Source organism: Rhinichthys klamathensis, unplaced genomic scaffold (genome assembly GCF_029890125.1).
Source record: "Rhinichthys klamathensis goyatoka isolate OS25496 unplaced genomic scaffold, OSU_Roscu_1.1 h1tg000111l_1, whole genome shotgun sequence".
Classification (NCBI taxonomy): Eukaryota; Metazoa; Chordata; class Actinopteri; order Cypriniformes; family Leuciscidae; genus Rhinichthys; species Rhinichthys klamathensis.
In genome coordinates this window covers 9,795,454-9,809,607 of record NW_026606649.1, presented here as the reverse complement: position 1 = coordinate 9,809,607, position 14,154 = coordinate 9,795,454, and positions in this window count along the sequence as shown.

Sequence of the window (14,154 nt, the reverse complement as noted above, 5' to 3'; positions counted from 1 at the left end):
ATATAATAACTGATCTCTGATTAGTGGAATTTTTTTCATTGCAATGAAATGCTGTTGTTATTCTCTTCTGTCTTTTGCCATGACATGTACCTATCCACAACAACAGAACATACATGTTATTTTAAGTCTTCTTCTTTTTTTTCTTTTTTTTGGTTAAACATTTCTGATTTTACTTTTACGTTTATTTTTGTATTATGTATTGTATTTTTAAGATATGTTGCTTATGTGTAACCTAAATCAGTTATAAAGCATTCTGGTGCAGTCTTTCATCAACAATTATATATTTGGCAGCTGTTCGTAATCTAATGTGTTGAGGTAGTTTTTATTTTCAGAGTTTATCTGTAATGTTTGTGAAGATTTAATATTTGATCTTCACTTCAGTCCGGTTGCTCAGACCAGCAAAGTTCAGTTCAAACCTAGTTCACGCCTGTCTGTAATTATTGGTTAATATTTGGAGTCCAGAAATGGAAATAATCTCTGCAGAAAATTCTGATCAACCTTAAAGCTGCAAAATGGGTTGTGTTCGGAATATTACTATTCTTTAATATACTACTGTTTTATCAGTATAATATCATTCAGTAGTTTTAAGTTAGTACAATTTTTTTTTCCACACACACAAAAAAAAGCTTTTATTCAGCAAGGAATTTATCAAACATGAGTAAAGACCACAACATATTTCTATTTCAAATAAATGTTATTTTTACATTTATTCATCAAAGAATCTTGGAAAAAATGTATCATGGTTTCCACAAATATATTAAGCAGCACATCAACATCGAAAATAAGGCAACATTTTACAATAAGGTTTCATTTGTTAACATTAGTACACAACATTAGTTAACATGAACTAACAAAAGAATGATAATTCTATAGCATTTATGAGCCTTAGTCAATATTAATCTCAACATTTACTAATACATTTTTAAGACCAGAAGTTCTATCTGTTAACATTAGCTAATGCACTGAACAAGAATGAATATTTTTGTTATTATTAACAAAGGTTAATAAATGCTGTTAAAATAAATATATTGATCATAGTTATGTTCGTTAATGCAGCTTATGTTAACAAATGAGACCCTATTGTAAAGTGTTGCTGAAAATAATGAGATAAGTTGAATTGAGAAGTAATGGCTGCTGGAAATTCAGCTTTACCATCACAGGAGTAATCATTTTCTATTTTAATCTATATATATATATAATATGTTAATATATATATATTTAAAATAAATTGTAGGATAATATTTCTCTGTTACTATACTAAAACTATTACTGTTTTTTTTTTATTAAACAAATACAGCCGTGGTGAGCATAAAAGATTTCTTTCAAAAACATTTATAAATCTTACCAACCCTAAACATTTGAGGTAGGGTATATTGTGTTCAGTATGCACATAATACCTGGGTGGCCTATTATATTTGCTTCAAAATAAAAGATCAGAACACTGCAAAAAGATTTTATCCCACAATGGAATGGACTCACCTTCACATTTCCAGAGTGATGAAAGAACTGGAAGTAACCAGATTACTAACTTATAAGATATTTTTACACAAAATTGGGTCACACTTTACATTAGGTGTGTAATGTCCTTAAACGCATACCTCGGGTCTTTAGTGACCCGGGACGTCATTCACTACCCTCTCATTATTTAAAAAAAAAAGTTAGACATCAAACGTATTAATCCCCACCAATTCATTATAAACAATATAACAAGAAGACCTTTTTTTTTATAATAGAATGCCTGTTTCCCCATTCATATTTAGTAAAAATTGTATAGGGTCGCTATAATGACCTGAGGTGTGTAACAGTGTAACTATATTTTTTCTGCACAACAATAATTGAATCTTTGATGACTGAATAAGTGCAATTCATCTTTATTCCCCAAGGTAGCAATGTCTGATATATGTGAAGTGACATTTCACAGTTACCGCAGGCAGAAAACAAAAGAATAGGAAGGATCATCAGCAAAACTTGAAATGGCTCAGGGATTTACTGCAGAGCAAGTACTGAACACAATCAAATATTAGTGTCACTGTCACTTGATGGTGGATCTGGTGAAGAAGCTGTCAACGATCAAAATATTGATTTTGAAAATTATAGTTTTGATAATATGTTTGAGATTGTGAATATGAGCCAGATGCTGAATGTACACTCTAAAAGATGCTGGGCCGTTTCAACCTAAATTTGGGTTTGTATATTTTAATTACATTTTTTGTAATTATGGCGTAGTACGGTCCATATTTTGACCCAAAAACTCAAAACATGCTCTATTTTACAGAGATTTATATCAGGAGAGAGAGATTTATATTATCACGACAGGTAGAGATCCATCCGTGTTAGATATCAGGGTCGATAAAGACCATGTAATAATGATTGGCGAAACATTCATGCATTTAAGGGTTAAATCAAAAAAGTATAATTGTTTAGGTACAATATTTATTGTGTTCATGTTCAATTGCAAAACACATCTGCTGCTGCTACTGAGGTGGGATACGGGTAAGGTTCGGGACAGGTTTGGTGGTATGGTTAAGATTAAATGTAAATGGTAAATGGACTGCATTTATATAGCGCTTTCACAGACCCAATGGCCACCAAAGCGCTTTACATTTTGCCCCACATTCACCCATTCACTCACTCATTCATACACCGACGGCGGTGGGTTAAGTTGTAAGGGAAGAGTCAACAGTAATTATTACAATGCAGTTTTTTTCAAATATAGGCCTAAGTACAATGTAAAAACGTATGTACACAATAGGCGCATAGTGTCAAATGATTAATTAAAAAAAGTTAGATAATATAAAGGAAAACAAATGGATTAAAATGCTAAATAACCATGTTTATTTATGACGAGATCATTAAAATAAACGGAAAAGCACATGCAGCACTATGCCATTTAACATTTTGTAAAATATAGACTATGCCAGACTGTAGCCTACATTTTAAAACAATATCAAAATGCATTTTTTTCAGGCTGTTTATCATTCAGTTAGTAGATGAATGGATTGAAAGAGTGAGATGCCTTGAAATTATGAAGGTTACTTGAACAAATCGGGTGGGCACTGCTTCAGCCATTCAATCGCCTACAGATTGAAAAAAATGAAGAAAAAAACATTGTAAATTGTCAGTGATGGTTAAAGTGCCTAATATAAAGTTTGTTTTAAGAGACATGGAAATCTCAATTTTCTGCTTAAAGAACACCAGATTGCTTTGTTTTTTGTTTGTTGTTGTTTTTTTCTCTCTTTTTTTCTGCAGCAGAACAGCACAGAGCTCCCTGATTGCTTGTATTCTGTTTCTCAGAGCATTTCACCTTCACGGTCAGTGATCAAGGTCTCCAGCAGTCTTTGATAATGGCCACAGGCAAACTTATTCATAAAACTCATTAGGGTATTAAATGGTGCTAAACAGTACCCCATTGTCTATGAATCTGTGGGTTTGATAAAGCAATGGTAAATGGTCTTTGTTTGATGATTATGGACTCCAGTTATTAGCACTGATTTGTTGCAATATCTTGAATGATTAAAAAAGATAATTTGTATTAAGGGTTAATTAAATAGCTTTTTCGTGCAGTCTAGCATTTAATAGTCGTATCTAGTCATTCATCATCTGTTGAGAGTTTTTTGATTCTTTGCTTTGGAAGAAAAGACATTTGTTTTTATGGAATTCTGAAGAGGGTATATGTACTTGAATATCCTTATCTTGACCTGCTCCATCTGACAGGTCTTCTAGCATGTCCTCTCATCAAATGCATGTTTTTTGTTGTTTTGTTCTTTTCTCAATATGTCTGTGGGTTCATTCAAACTTTTTAAAAAGTTCCTCTGTAAATGTAGTAAGCGGCAAGCCACATCTGCCCGTTCTGTCTTTGTATGTGAACAAATTGTAGCAAACATTACAGATTGCCTCTTTTTTTTAAAGTTCAAAAATGAAAATTACTCATTTCATTTCAAACCCATTTAATTTATCTTAAAAACAGAAACGAAGATATTTTTAATGAAACCTGAGATACCGGTATTTCTGTCCCTCCATTGAAGGTCCGTTCCACCAAGACTTGCTTCAAAAAGAGACACAAATCGCTTTATGATGAACAGATTAAATTTAGGCTTTTTATTCACATATAAACATTGATCAATGCACAAACATATAGAACACATCAAATATGGTCCACAGGAGCTCAAACACTTGATTTATATGGATAACTTTCATGATATCTGGATGAACTTTGTGTGACAGAGTGAAAGTTCTGGTGGATTTTCAATGGTGGTACAGAAAACTCAAAAATCTCTCAAGGTTTAAAGATGATCGAAAGTCTTGGGTTTGGGATGACATGAAGATGAGTAAATGATTACCCCTTTTAAGTTGCACCGCCGGCGGGCCCATAGCGATTACATATTTAAAACAGTATACTAAACCTAAATTAATATTGACAAACTATATCATTTGAAAGCTTACCATCTGTAGTTTTTATATTTGGTGATTGATTTTCAAAATAAACTAGACAGAAGAGCCGTAATCTATCAATTTGCAACAATCTTTTTTTCATACTCCTAAGGCGTGTTAAGACCTTTATTTTGAAATAGTGATGAACATGAAAATCATGAAAGAATGGTAGAAACCTCAGTTTGTTTCATGCCAATAGTTCAAAACATAACATCCATACATTTTTTTTAGAAAAAAAGGTCTGAAAATGTTTTAAATATAAAGAAAAAAATTATAGATTCACCATTTGTGATGTGGCAGCGAGCTATAAGACACAAGTGTGTTCTTTTTGTGTGATTATTGAGGTTGAATTCATATTAAAATATGCCAAACTTCCCTTCATACTTCTGAAAAGGATGGAGATAATTGTGGAAATAATGGTTCAGATCACTCAAAACACATATGGAAATGGAGGCGCCCTTATATGGGCAGTAATGGAGTCTGGTTGTCATCTAGTGAAAAAGTTTGGTACTGCGCCCAAACAAAATCTTACTGAAAGCTCATTTTTTGAGATATCAATCTAAAATTTTAAACAAAACTTGTTCAGAGTTTTGGCTTTGATCTTCTTGCAGTTTTAGAGTCCACCAGGTTTTGAAAAAAAAATATTTTATATAAAATATGAATAATTAAATTTTTACATTTTACATTTTCATGAACTCAAACTTCTATAACTTTTTTTTCTTTTTCACTTTCTTAGTTTAACTACTACAAAAATCAGCCAAATGTCTTCTTTAAAACAAGACCTATCTTACATCTACATTCCAAAGCATTCTTGAATTACAACCATTTAAGTTCGGATTGTGCATTTTCATGTTTATTCAAAAAAGGGGGCACGACACTTAAGGTCCCATTGACATGAAATTGTCACTTTCTGAGGTTTTTTTAACATTAATATGAGTTCCCCTAGCCTGCATATGGTCCCCCAGTGGCTAGAAATTTCAATCGGTGTAAACCGAGCTTTGGCTATCTTTCTCTGCCTTTGAGAAAATGAAAGCTCAGACGGGCTGATCTTGAATCTCCTCCGTATGACGTCATACGGAGGAAAGGTAACCTCCCCTTTCTCTGCTATGCCCGCCCAGAGAATTTGCCTTGCCCATGAGAAAATGAGCTAGGAAGTATGAACGCGCGAGCGCGATTTGAGTTTTTCCTCGAGATATGTCATTGCAAACGAGCGAAGCATGATCAAAGACCCGAAACACCCTGTGACCCTAGGTCCTTCACTGAAGATGTGTCCAAGCTGCACCTTTAAGGTGTTTCAAAATCTAGCATAACTGGCTTAGCCAGTGACTTCCAGGAAAGGCTGGATGACGACCGTGAAAGTATGGTGACGACCTAAGTTGCTGCCCTAAAGAACTAGGAGAGGGGAGGTACACTTGGCGCCATAACCAGGGGCTGAAGTGTTGTAGCGGACACCATCTGCACCGCAATCCGGGAGTCTAAACATCAAGTCCCAGTGAGGCACAACATCAAACCTCAGGGAGAACGTAAGGCCTCAACAGGACTGCTAGCGATGGCCCATGACTGGCAGTTGCATGCGGACCTTGGGAGGCAGTTAATGTTCCCAGAGCACATAGCAAGGACGTCATCTGGCCATAAGGCCAGATCTGGTCTTAACATCTGACTCAACAAAGCAAGTTGTGCTGGTGGAGCTTACTGTCCCCTGGGAGGACAGGATGGAGGAGGCTTTCGAAAGGAAGAAGGCCAAATATCTTGAGCTGGTTGAGGCATGCAGAGGGAGAGGATGGAGGGCCCGTTGTGAGCCAATAGAAGTGGGATACAGGGGCTTTCTTAGTCAATCTGTGCATCGGGCATTCGGGCTCCTTGGCATCAGAGGGTTGCGTGAAAGAAGAGCCACTAAAAACATCAGTGAGGCCGCCGAAAAAGCCTCAAGGTGGTTATGGATCAAAAGGGGAGAAGTATGGAGTAGCGCGCTGCTTGGACACAAACCGGGGACTGATCAACCCCGGTTGGGTCGCCCAGGTGAGGGTGTCTGAAGATCAAAGACCCGAAACACCCTGTGACCCTGGGTCCTTCACTGAAGATGTCTCCAAGCTGCACCTTTAAGATGTTTCAAAATCTGGCAGTTGATCAGTGTTCGGATGTACAAATGAACACAAAAGTATTTTTTAGTTCCTTCATCCGAGCCTCTGAAGAAACAATGGGTTAATTTTATTTTCTCTAGAAATGCGCCGACACAACTTCCCAAAGGTTTTGTATGGTCCAAACATTTCACTGACGACGGTTTCCTCAACTTGGGCCAATACAGAGCTGGCCTCAATGAACGTCTGAAAATAAATCATCGAGCTACCAAGCAAACAATTTCTGATGTGTAGCCTAATTGTTCAAGTTCAGACAGGTAATCTTTCTCTCAAAATCGTTCAATACTAAATGCATCAGTAAGTCAAGCCAGTGACTAAAATATCAACTTCACATCGTTTCTTTTAGTAGGATGAAAATAGTCTTATTTAAATTGTGAACAAATTATAGGCTATAGGTACAGAAAGCAATCAAAGAACAATCTTTCCACACAGCGCGAGTTTATCTGACACCTCGTTATGAAATCAATGACGCACGTTACACTGCACAACGAAGCTCTTACTGTATCATCGTGTTTGCATTGGTGAAAGCATTAGAGAGAGTGCAGAAAGTGCGTTGCAATGATAAGATCTTCATTCTCGCGATCAACACACTGTCATCTGCTTGCTCAATGCTCATCACGGCAACATTTTATGTGATGGGAATAGATCTAAATACTTTAAAAACTTCTCACGATTCGTTAATCTCGATAGCTGTAATTAAAAACGTATAATAGCTGTAGTAAAAGTATTCGAGAGAGTTTCACATGTAATACGTAGCTATTTCACATGCAAGCATGTCAGCCAATCACAGCAGTGGGCGGTTACACTGAATCCCACAGCAGACACGCCCCTTCAAACAGAGCGTTCAAATCAGAGGCTAAAATCAGGCTAGAAAAAATGCCTTTTATTTCTAAATTATGACTATTTTTGATCTAAAAAACATACTAACATTATAAGGGCAACCCAGGAAATATTATAAAATAATAAAATAATCCCATGTCATGGGACCTTTAAGAGGTTAAGAGAAATATATGAGTAAGTCTATTTTAAAAGTTTGGCCATTCAAATTATTTTAATGTTCTGAAAATATTGCAATGTGAATATCAGATTATGAAAACTATATGCTGGAAAGATTGATGAATTCAAAAGCAAAATACTGACTCCCCACAACTATGATTAAAGGAAATTCTGAAATCCAAGCATAAAAGGCAATCTGCGAAAAGCCACAGAAGGTATTTGCATTCATATACTAAACACACTGAAAGAACATTCTGCCCTTCATTTGTTTCACCACCTGGTCATTTTGTAATCAGATTTGATTAAGCATTATTGAAATACATGGTGTGATTGCTTTTTCGCTCATACAGCTGTATCATGATGAAGGATTTTTACGGTAGTAATGAACTCCTCTCTCACACACTCTATGCTGTTTTTATTGTTTTTCTTAGGTAATGAGGTACTTTAGACTGATTTTAATGTGTGACAAATTGAAATAAATTAAACACTATAAGTCTGAAAGCCCCTGTCAGTATGATGTTGAATTTTCTGTCCATTTTGTCCTTATGATGTTATCTGTGTTTTTCTACTATGAGTTGAAGTCCAAGAAAAGGATATCTGGGGGTAATTTATGTTCTGTTCTATTCTATTCTATTCTATTCTATTCTATTCTATTCTATTCTATTCTATTCTTTTCTATTCTATTCTATTCTATTCTATTCTATTCTATTCTATTCTATTCTATTCTATTCTATTCTATTCTATCCACCCAATCTTCTATATATAGAGGGGCCTAAAATTCCACAGTAAAAATCTATTCATTCAAAATCCAATAATTTAAACTTGGAAATAAAGTTTTAGGATTTAAAAAAAATGGCAAAAAATGCATTAAATTAAATATTCAAGATTCTGGATTCTGCACTATTTATATGTGATTAATCAAATAAGCACATTTGTGAAGTTGGGGAGTTTATGCATGTTGCAAAGCTAAAGTGTGTTGTTCCCAAAAAAAAAAAAATAATAAATAAAATGAAACATACATAAAAAATTAAATAAAACATACATGCATACATAAAATAATAAATAAATAGTTTATCGAAACCCTTTCAATCATGGTCTTATGGTCTCAATTGTTTTACATAACGAAAATCAAATGTAACGTATCAATGAAAGACAACACTATGTCCTATATTTGATTAGAAAGTAGCTTCTAGTACAACACACTTGTGACGCTTTAATCAATCTCATTCAATAAAATTACAATTCATAAGCTGACAACAGTCCTCTCCTTGTCTTTTTCTATTTCTACTCCTTGTAAAGAATTGAAAAAATTTACCGCACTATTTTCTGATCAAGGAGCATGTAAAGACATGGTTATTGTGTCCCATACTGTTGCTAAGGAGCATGCATTGCCAAATTGAAATGATACCTCCTATGGCTACATTTTCACCCATTCACAAAAATCTATTCATCACTCAATAAGAGCAGAACAAGCTTAGCAGGTACGTCTGCCCAAAGCCTTTTGTCGCTTTCAAGATGTTTCAATTATTCATCCAAAGAAAGCTAACAAAAATGGCTATGAACGAGGACAGCGCAATTGATTTGACGACTTGGTTCCTTTGGGCATCGCACTTGTGGTACAATTACAATCTAATTACACAGAGGCAGGGCAGAGGAAATGGGTCGCTCCAGTGGTATTACTCATCTACCATTCGTTCCTGGAGCAAATCACTGAAAACTTGCTTATTTATTTTCTGTTGTCAGGCTGCGGCGCCACTCTTTTTGCAATACGCTGAGATGATTTCCTTTTTTTTTCCAAGAATAGAAAAGGCAGAGAATGGCAAATGGATTTGTGGCAAATTAAATCATTTGAAGATACAAACATGTCTCATTATAATGCATTTTGAGGGCAAGAAATGTCTTGGTGATATTCTTTTTTTTTTCTTTTAAAAGTTCTCACAATCAATCAGCATCCAACAAAATTGTAACAAATAAAAAAATTGCAACAGATACATAAATACTATCTGTTTTTGACAGATTTATGTCAACCTGAACATTTATAATAAAAGTTGAGCATATAGGCACAAGCTTCATCCTGTAATCTGGAAGAGGTGGCAGGCATAGAGAGAATCTGTGCAAGGGGTTTATTGAACAAACAAATAAACTGAAACTGGGAACACAAAGAACCAGGGAAAACAAGGAATGTGCACCGGCACCATCAACAAATCATATAGAAAACATCGACTGACAGGAACAGGGGAAACACAAGGGCAGGGGCTCTAATTGGCTAATAAGACACACCTGGGAACAATGAAGACTAATCTACTAAAAAACTACAAGAACTACAAACATGGCACTCGGGATAGAAAGTAACCTAAAAGTCCAAACACAACACAGGGAAAAAACACATCCCTTTAATTCATAACGATTTAAAAAAGGAAAAAATTATTATAAAAAAAAGAAAAGAAAAGTATACAAATTATGAATAAATAAAAACAAATAAAAACTAATTTATGAATATAAAGTTATAGTCGTGGTGTGAACTTCATCGGAATGGTACGAAACTTGGTGAGTCGCTATGTGACCACAGTCGCTATGTGACCACAAAAAAGAAAATAAAAATTCATGGACTTGGTTCGAAATAGCTAAAAGGTTGTAATAAAAAAAAAAAAAAAACTGACAAATTTGTGTTGTTTGCGATAGAAAATAATAGAAGAAATATTAAACAAGAGAGCAATTTTTGCTACAATCTGCAAATCAGCCACGATGCAGAAAAAAGGCTCAGTGAAGGGGTGACACTCATAAATATCAAGAGTGCAAAATAGACACATATATCTACAAACTAAAAGTAAGGGGGTTTTTTTTGTCTAAAAACAACTATGGAATTTACAAGCCACTTTATATAAAGGAATCTAGTGGATACACCATGGCATTACAGATGTTTTTCTTTATTCACTCCCACCAGATGACACTAATCTGTCTTCAAAAATTGAGAATTTTAAAGGCCTTGTCTCTATTTTAATGACATACAGCTTTAATTGAAAAATAATGGAAAAAAATATATTATTTTCACTGCAAAACAATTTAGCATAATTATCGCATACATATTAATCAGTAGCATAAAATTCTCTCAAAATATAAAATGTTATTGAACAAAAATATACTACACTGATTTTACTGAAAAAAAGAAGAAGTTACATTTCAGGTGTTCTGTCACTTTTGACTGTGAACAACACAAGTGTGACTCCCAAATGAACAATACCAGAGGGTTAAAGTGATTATTAAATATTTATAAGATTTAGACTTTATAATTATTTATCATTATAGTTATCATCCAAGGTGTGAGCGGCCCTTTAGGCCTATTTGATCTACTCAAATATTCTTGTAACATGTTCTTATGACATCCAATCTACAATTCCTCAAATGCTTATCAGAATTTGGGAACATTTTGTAGATGGTGGCAGTGGCTACACAAAAGACGAATCACTCACATACAGAGTGAAAAGCAAAATGTCCAAAAATAGTGCAAAGCTTGTTAGTTCACAAAACCAAAAAAAATATCCCAATTCTGGATTACCATTTTGGCAGCAGGGAGAAGACCTTATTATCGGCCTATACTCATAATTCTCAATGTTTCCGCGGCACACACATGAAGCTGACTCGGCCTGTTACACCCTAATATGTGTTTCAACACCCCAACGAGACTGTGACAGTCAGCCAGCGATGATGAATATATCTATTCCCTGAACACTGACAAATCCCATTTTCACCGTAAAGAGTCCAGCCTTCACATATGTGTCCAGGCACATTCCATTTTCTCACAATGAGGAGCTACACAATCCTCTGTAATGGGTGATATTTGTGGATCAGCTTTATGCGATCACCATGCAGCGGTGCAAGAAAATAAGGGCCAAGCCATTGCTGTTCATTGTGCGCCTAATTTAATGCTCCCACATCCCTATATATCACTACTGTCTAATAGAGATAAGCTGTGAGTCAACAGCAGCTGATTCTGAACAAGATTTAGGTTTGTTAATATCTAAAGAAACAGAACATTTAAACACAGGTTTATTTAAACAATATTGCTAGCAAGAGTGCTGTTGTTACAAATATCAGCATGACCAAACCATTGAATGTGCTTGCATATCATTGGTTTTACCAGTTAACAATAAATTAATATGGTAACACTTTATTTAACAGTGCCCTTGTTACACATTACATGTAGTTACTGTATTGACCCTTAAACACATACCTCGGGTCTTTAGTGACCCGGGACATCATTCACTACTAGGAGAGTATAGCTTAACCCCTTTGGAACTGCCCTCCCACAAGGCCTACACTACTGTACATGACATGGCCCTATTAAAAGTTATTTTACTGTTTATGATCACATGACCCAGTGTGGCAAGTATTCATGATTCGTTTTAAAGCTAGATGGCTTGTAGTATTATAATTATAATATATTACTATAATATACACTCACCTAAAGGATTATTAGGAACACCATACTAATACTGTGTTTGACCCCCTTTCGCCTTCAGAACTGCCTTAATTCTACGTGGTATTGATTCAACAAGGTGCTGAAAGCATTCTTTAGAAATGTTGGCCCATATTGATAGGATAGCATCTTGCAGTTGATGGAGATTTGTGGGATGCACATCCAGGGCACGAAGCTCCCGTTCCACCACATCCCAAAGATGCTCTATTGGGTTGAGATCTGGTAACTGTGGGGGCCATTTTAGTACAGTGAACTCATTCTCAGGTTCAAGAAACCAATTTGAAATGATTCGAGCTTTGTGGCATGGTGCATTATCCTGCTGGAAGTAGCCATCAGAGGATGGGTACATGGTGGCCCTAAAGGGATGGACATGGTCAGAAACAATGCTCAGGTAGGCCGTGGCATTTAAACGATGCCCAATTGGCACTAAGGGGCCTAAAGTGTGCCAAGAAAACATCCCCCACACCATTACACCACCACCACCAGCCTGCACAGTGGTAACAAGGCATGATGGATCCATGTTCTCATTCTGTTTACGCCAAATTCTGACTCTACCATCTGAATGTCTCAACAGAAATCGAGACTCATCAGACCAGGCAACATTTTTCCAGTCTTCAACTGTCCAATTTTGGTGAGCTCTTGCAAATTGTAGCCTCTTTTTCCTATTTGTAGTGGAGATGAGTGGTACCCGGTGGGGTCTTCTGCTGTTGTAGCCCATCCGCCTCAAGGTTGTGCGTGTTGTGGCTTCACAAATGCTTTGCTGCATACCTCGGTTGTAACGAGTGGTTATTTCAGTAAAAGTTGCTCTTCTATCAGCTTGAATCAATTGGCCCATTCTCCTCTGACCTCTAGCATCAAGGCATTTTCGCCCACAGGACTGCCGCATACTGGATGTTTTTCCCTTTTCACACCATTCTTTGTAAACCCTAGAAATGGTTGTGCGTGAAAATCCCAGTAACTGAGCAGATTGTGAAATACACAGACCGGCCCGTCTGGCACCAACAAGCATGCCACGCTCAAAATTGCTTAAATCACCTTTCTTTCCCATTCTGACATTCAGTTTGGAGTTCAGGAGATTGTCTTGACCAGGACCACACCCCTAAATGCATTGAAGCAACTGCCATGTGATTGGTTGATTAGATAATTGCATTATTAGGTGTTCCTAATAATCCTTTAGGTGAGTGTATTTCAGTAATTATTTATTTGATGGCTAAGCTGAATTTTTAGCAGCAATCCAGTCTTCAATCTCTAATGATCCTTCAGAAATCATTCTAAGATGCTGATTTGCAGATCAAGAAACATACCTCTTGTTGTCAATGTTGAATGCAGTTAATATATTTTTGTGGAAACAGTGATACAAAAAAAATTCAGTAATCTTTGATGAACAGAAAGGTCAAAAGAACCGCATTTATTTGAAATGTATAAAAGTAGCAATTCAAAAGTCTTTAATGTCACTTTTGATCAATTTAGTGCATCCTAGCTGAATAAAAGTAATTTCTTTCTTTCAAATGAACGAATTCATGAATGAATGAATGTTACTAACCCCAAAGTTGAATTATTCAAGTGGTTTAAACCCAGCTAGAAATTTTACGTTCCCAGAACGTTCTGAGAACGTCCCCGCTGGTGTCAAGGACGTTGCCTGGTAACATTCCCACAACGTTCCCAGACAGTCACGATGTGGAGTTCTTTAAAAGGTTTGGGGACGTTATTTGGAGGACCTTCAGGGAACATTCAGGATGTTCTGGGAACGTTTAGAGGACACTATTTAATTCAGAAATCCAATGTTTCCAAAACATTCTGAGAACGTCCCGCTGCGGCTTGTGTCAGGAACGCCGCTTGGTAATGTTCCCACAACGTTCCCAGACAGTCACGATGTGGAGTTCTTTAAAGGGTTTGGGGACGTTATTTGGAGGACCTTCAGGGAACATTCAGGATGTTCTGGGAACGTTTAGAGGACAATATTTAATTCAGAAATCCAATGTTTCCAAAACATTCTGAGAACGTCCCGCTGTTGTCAGGAACGTCGCTTGGTAATGTTCCCACAACGTTCCCAGACAGTCACGATGTGGAGTTCTTTAAAGGGTTTGGGGACGTTATTTGGAGGACCTTCAG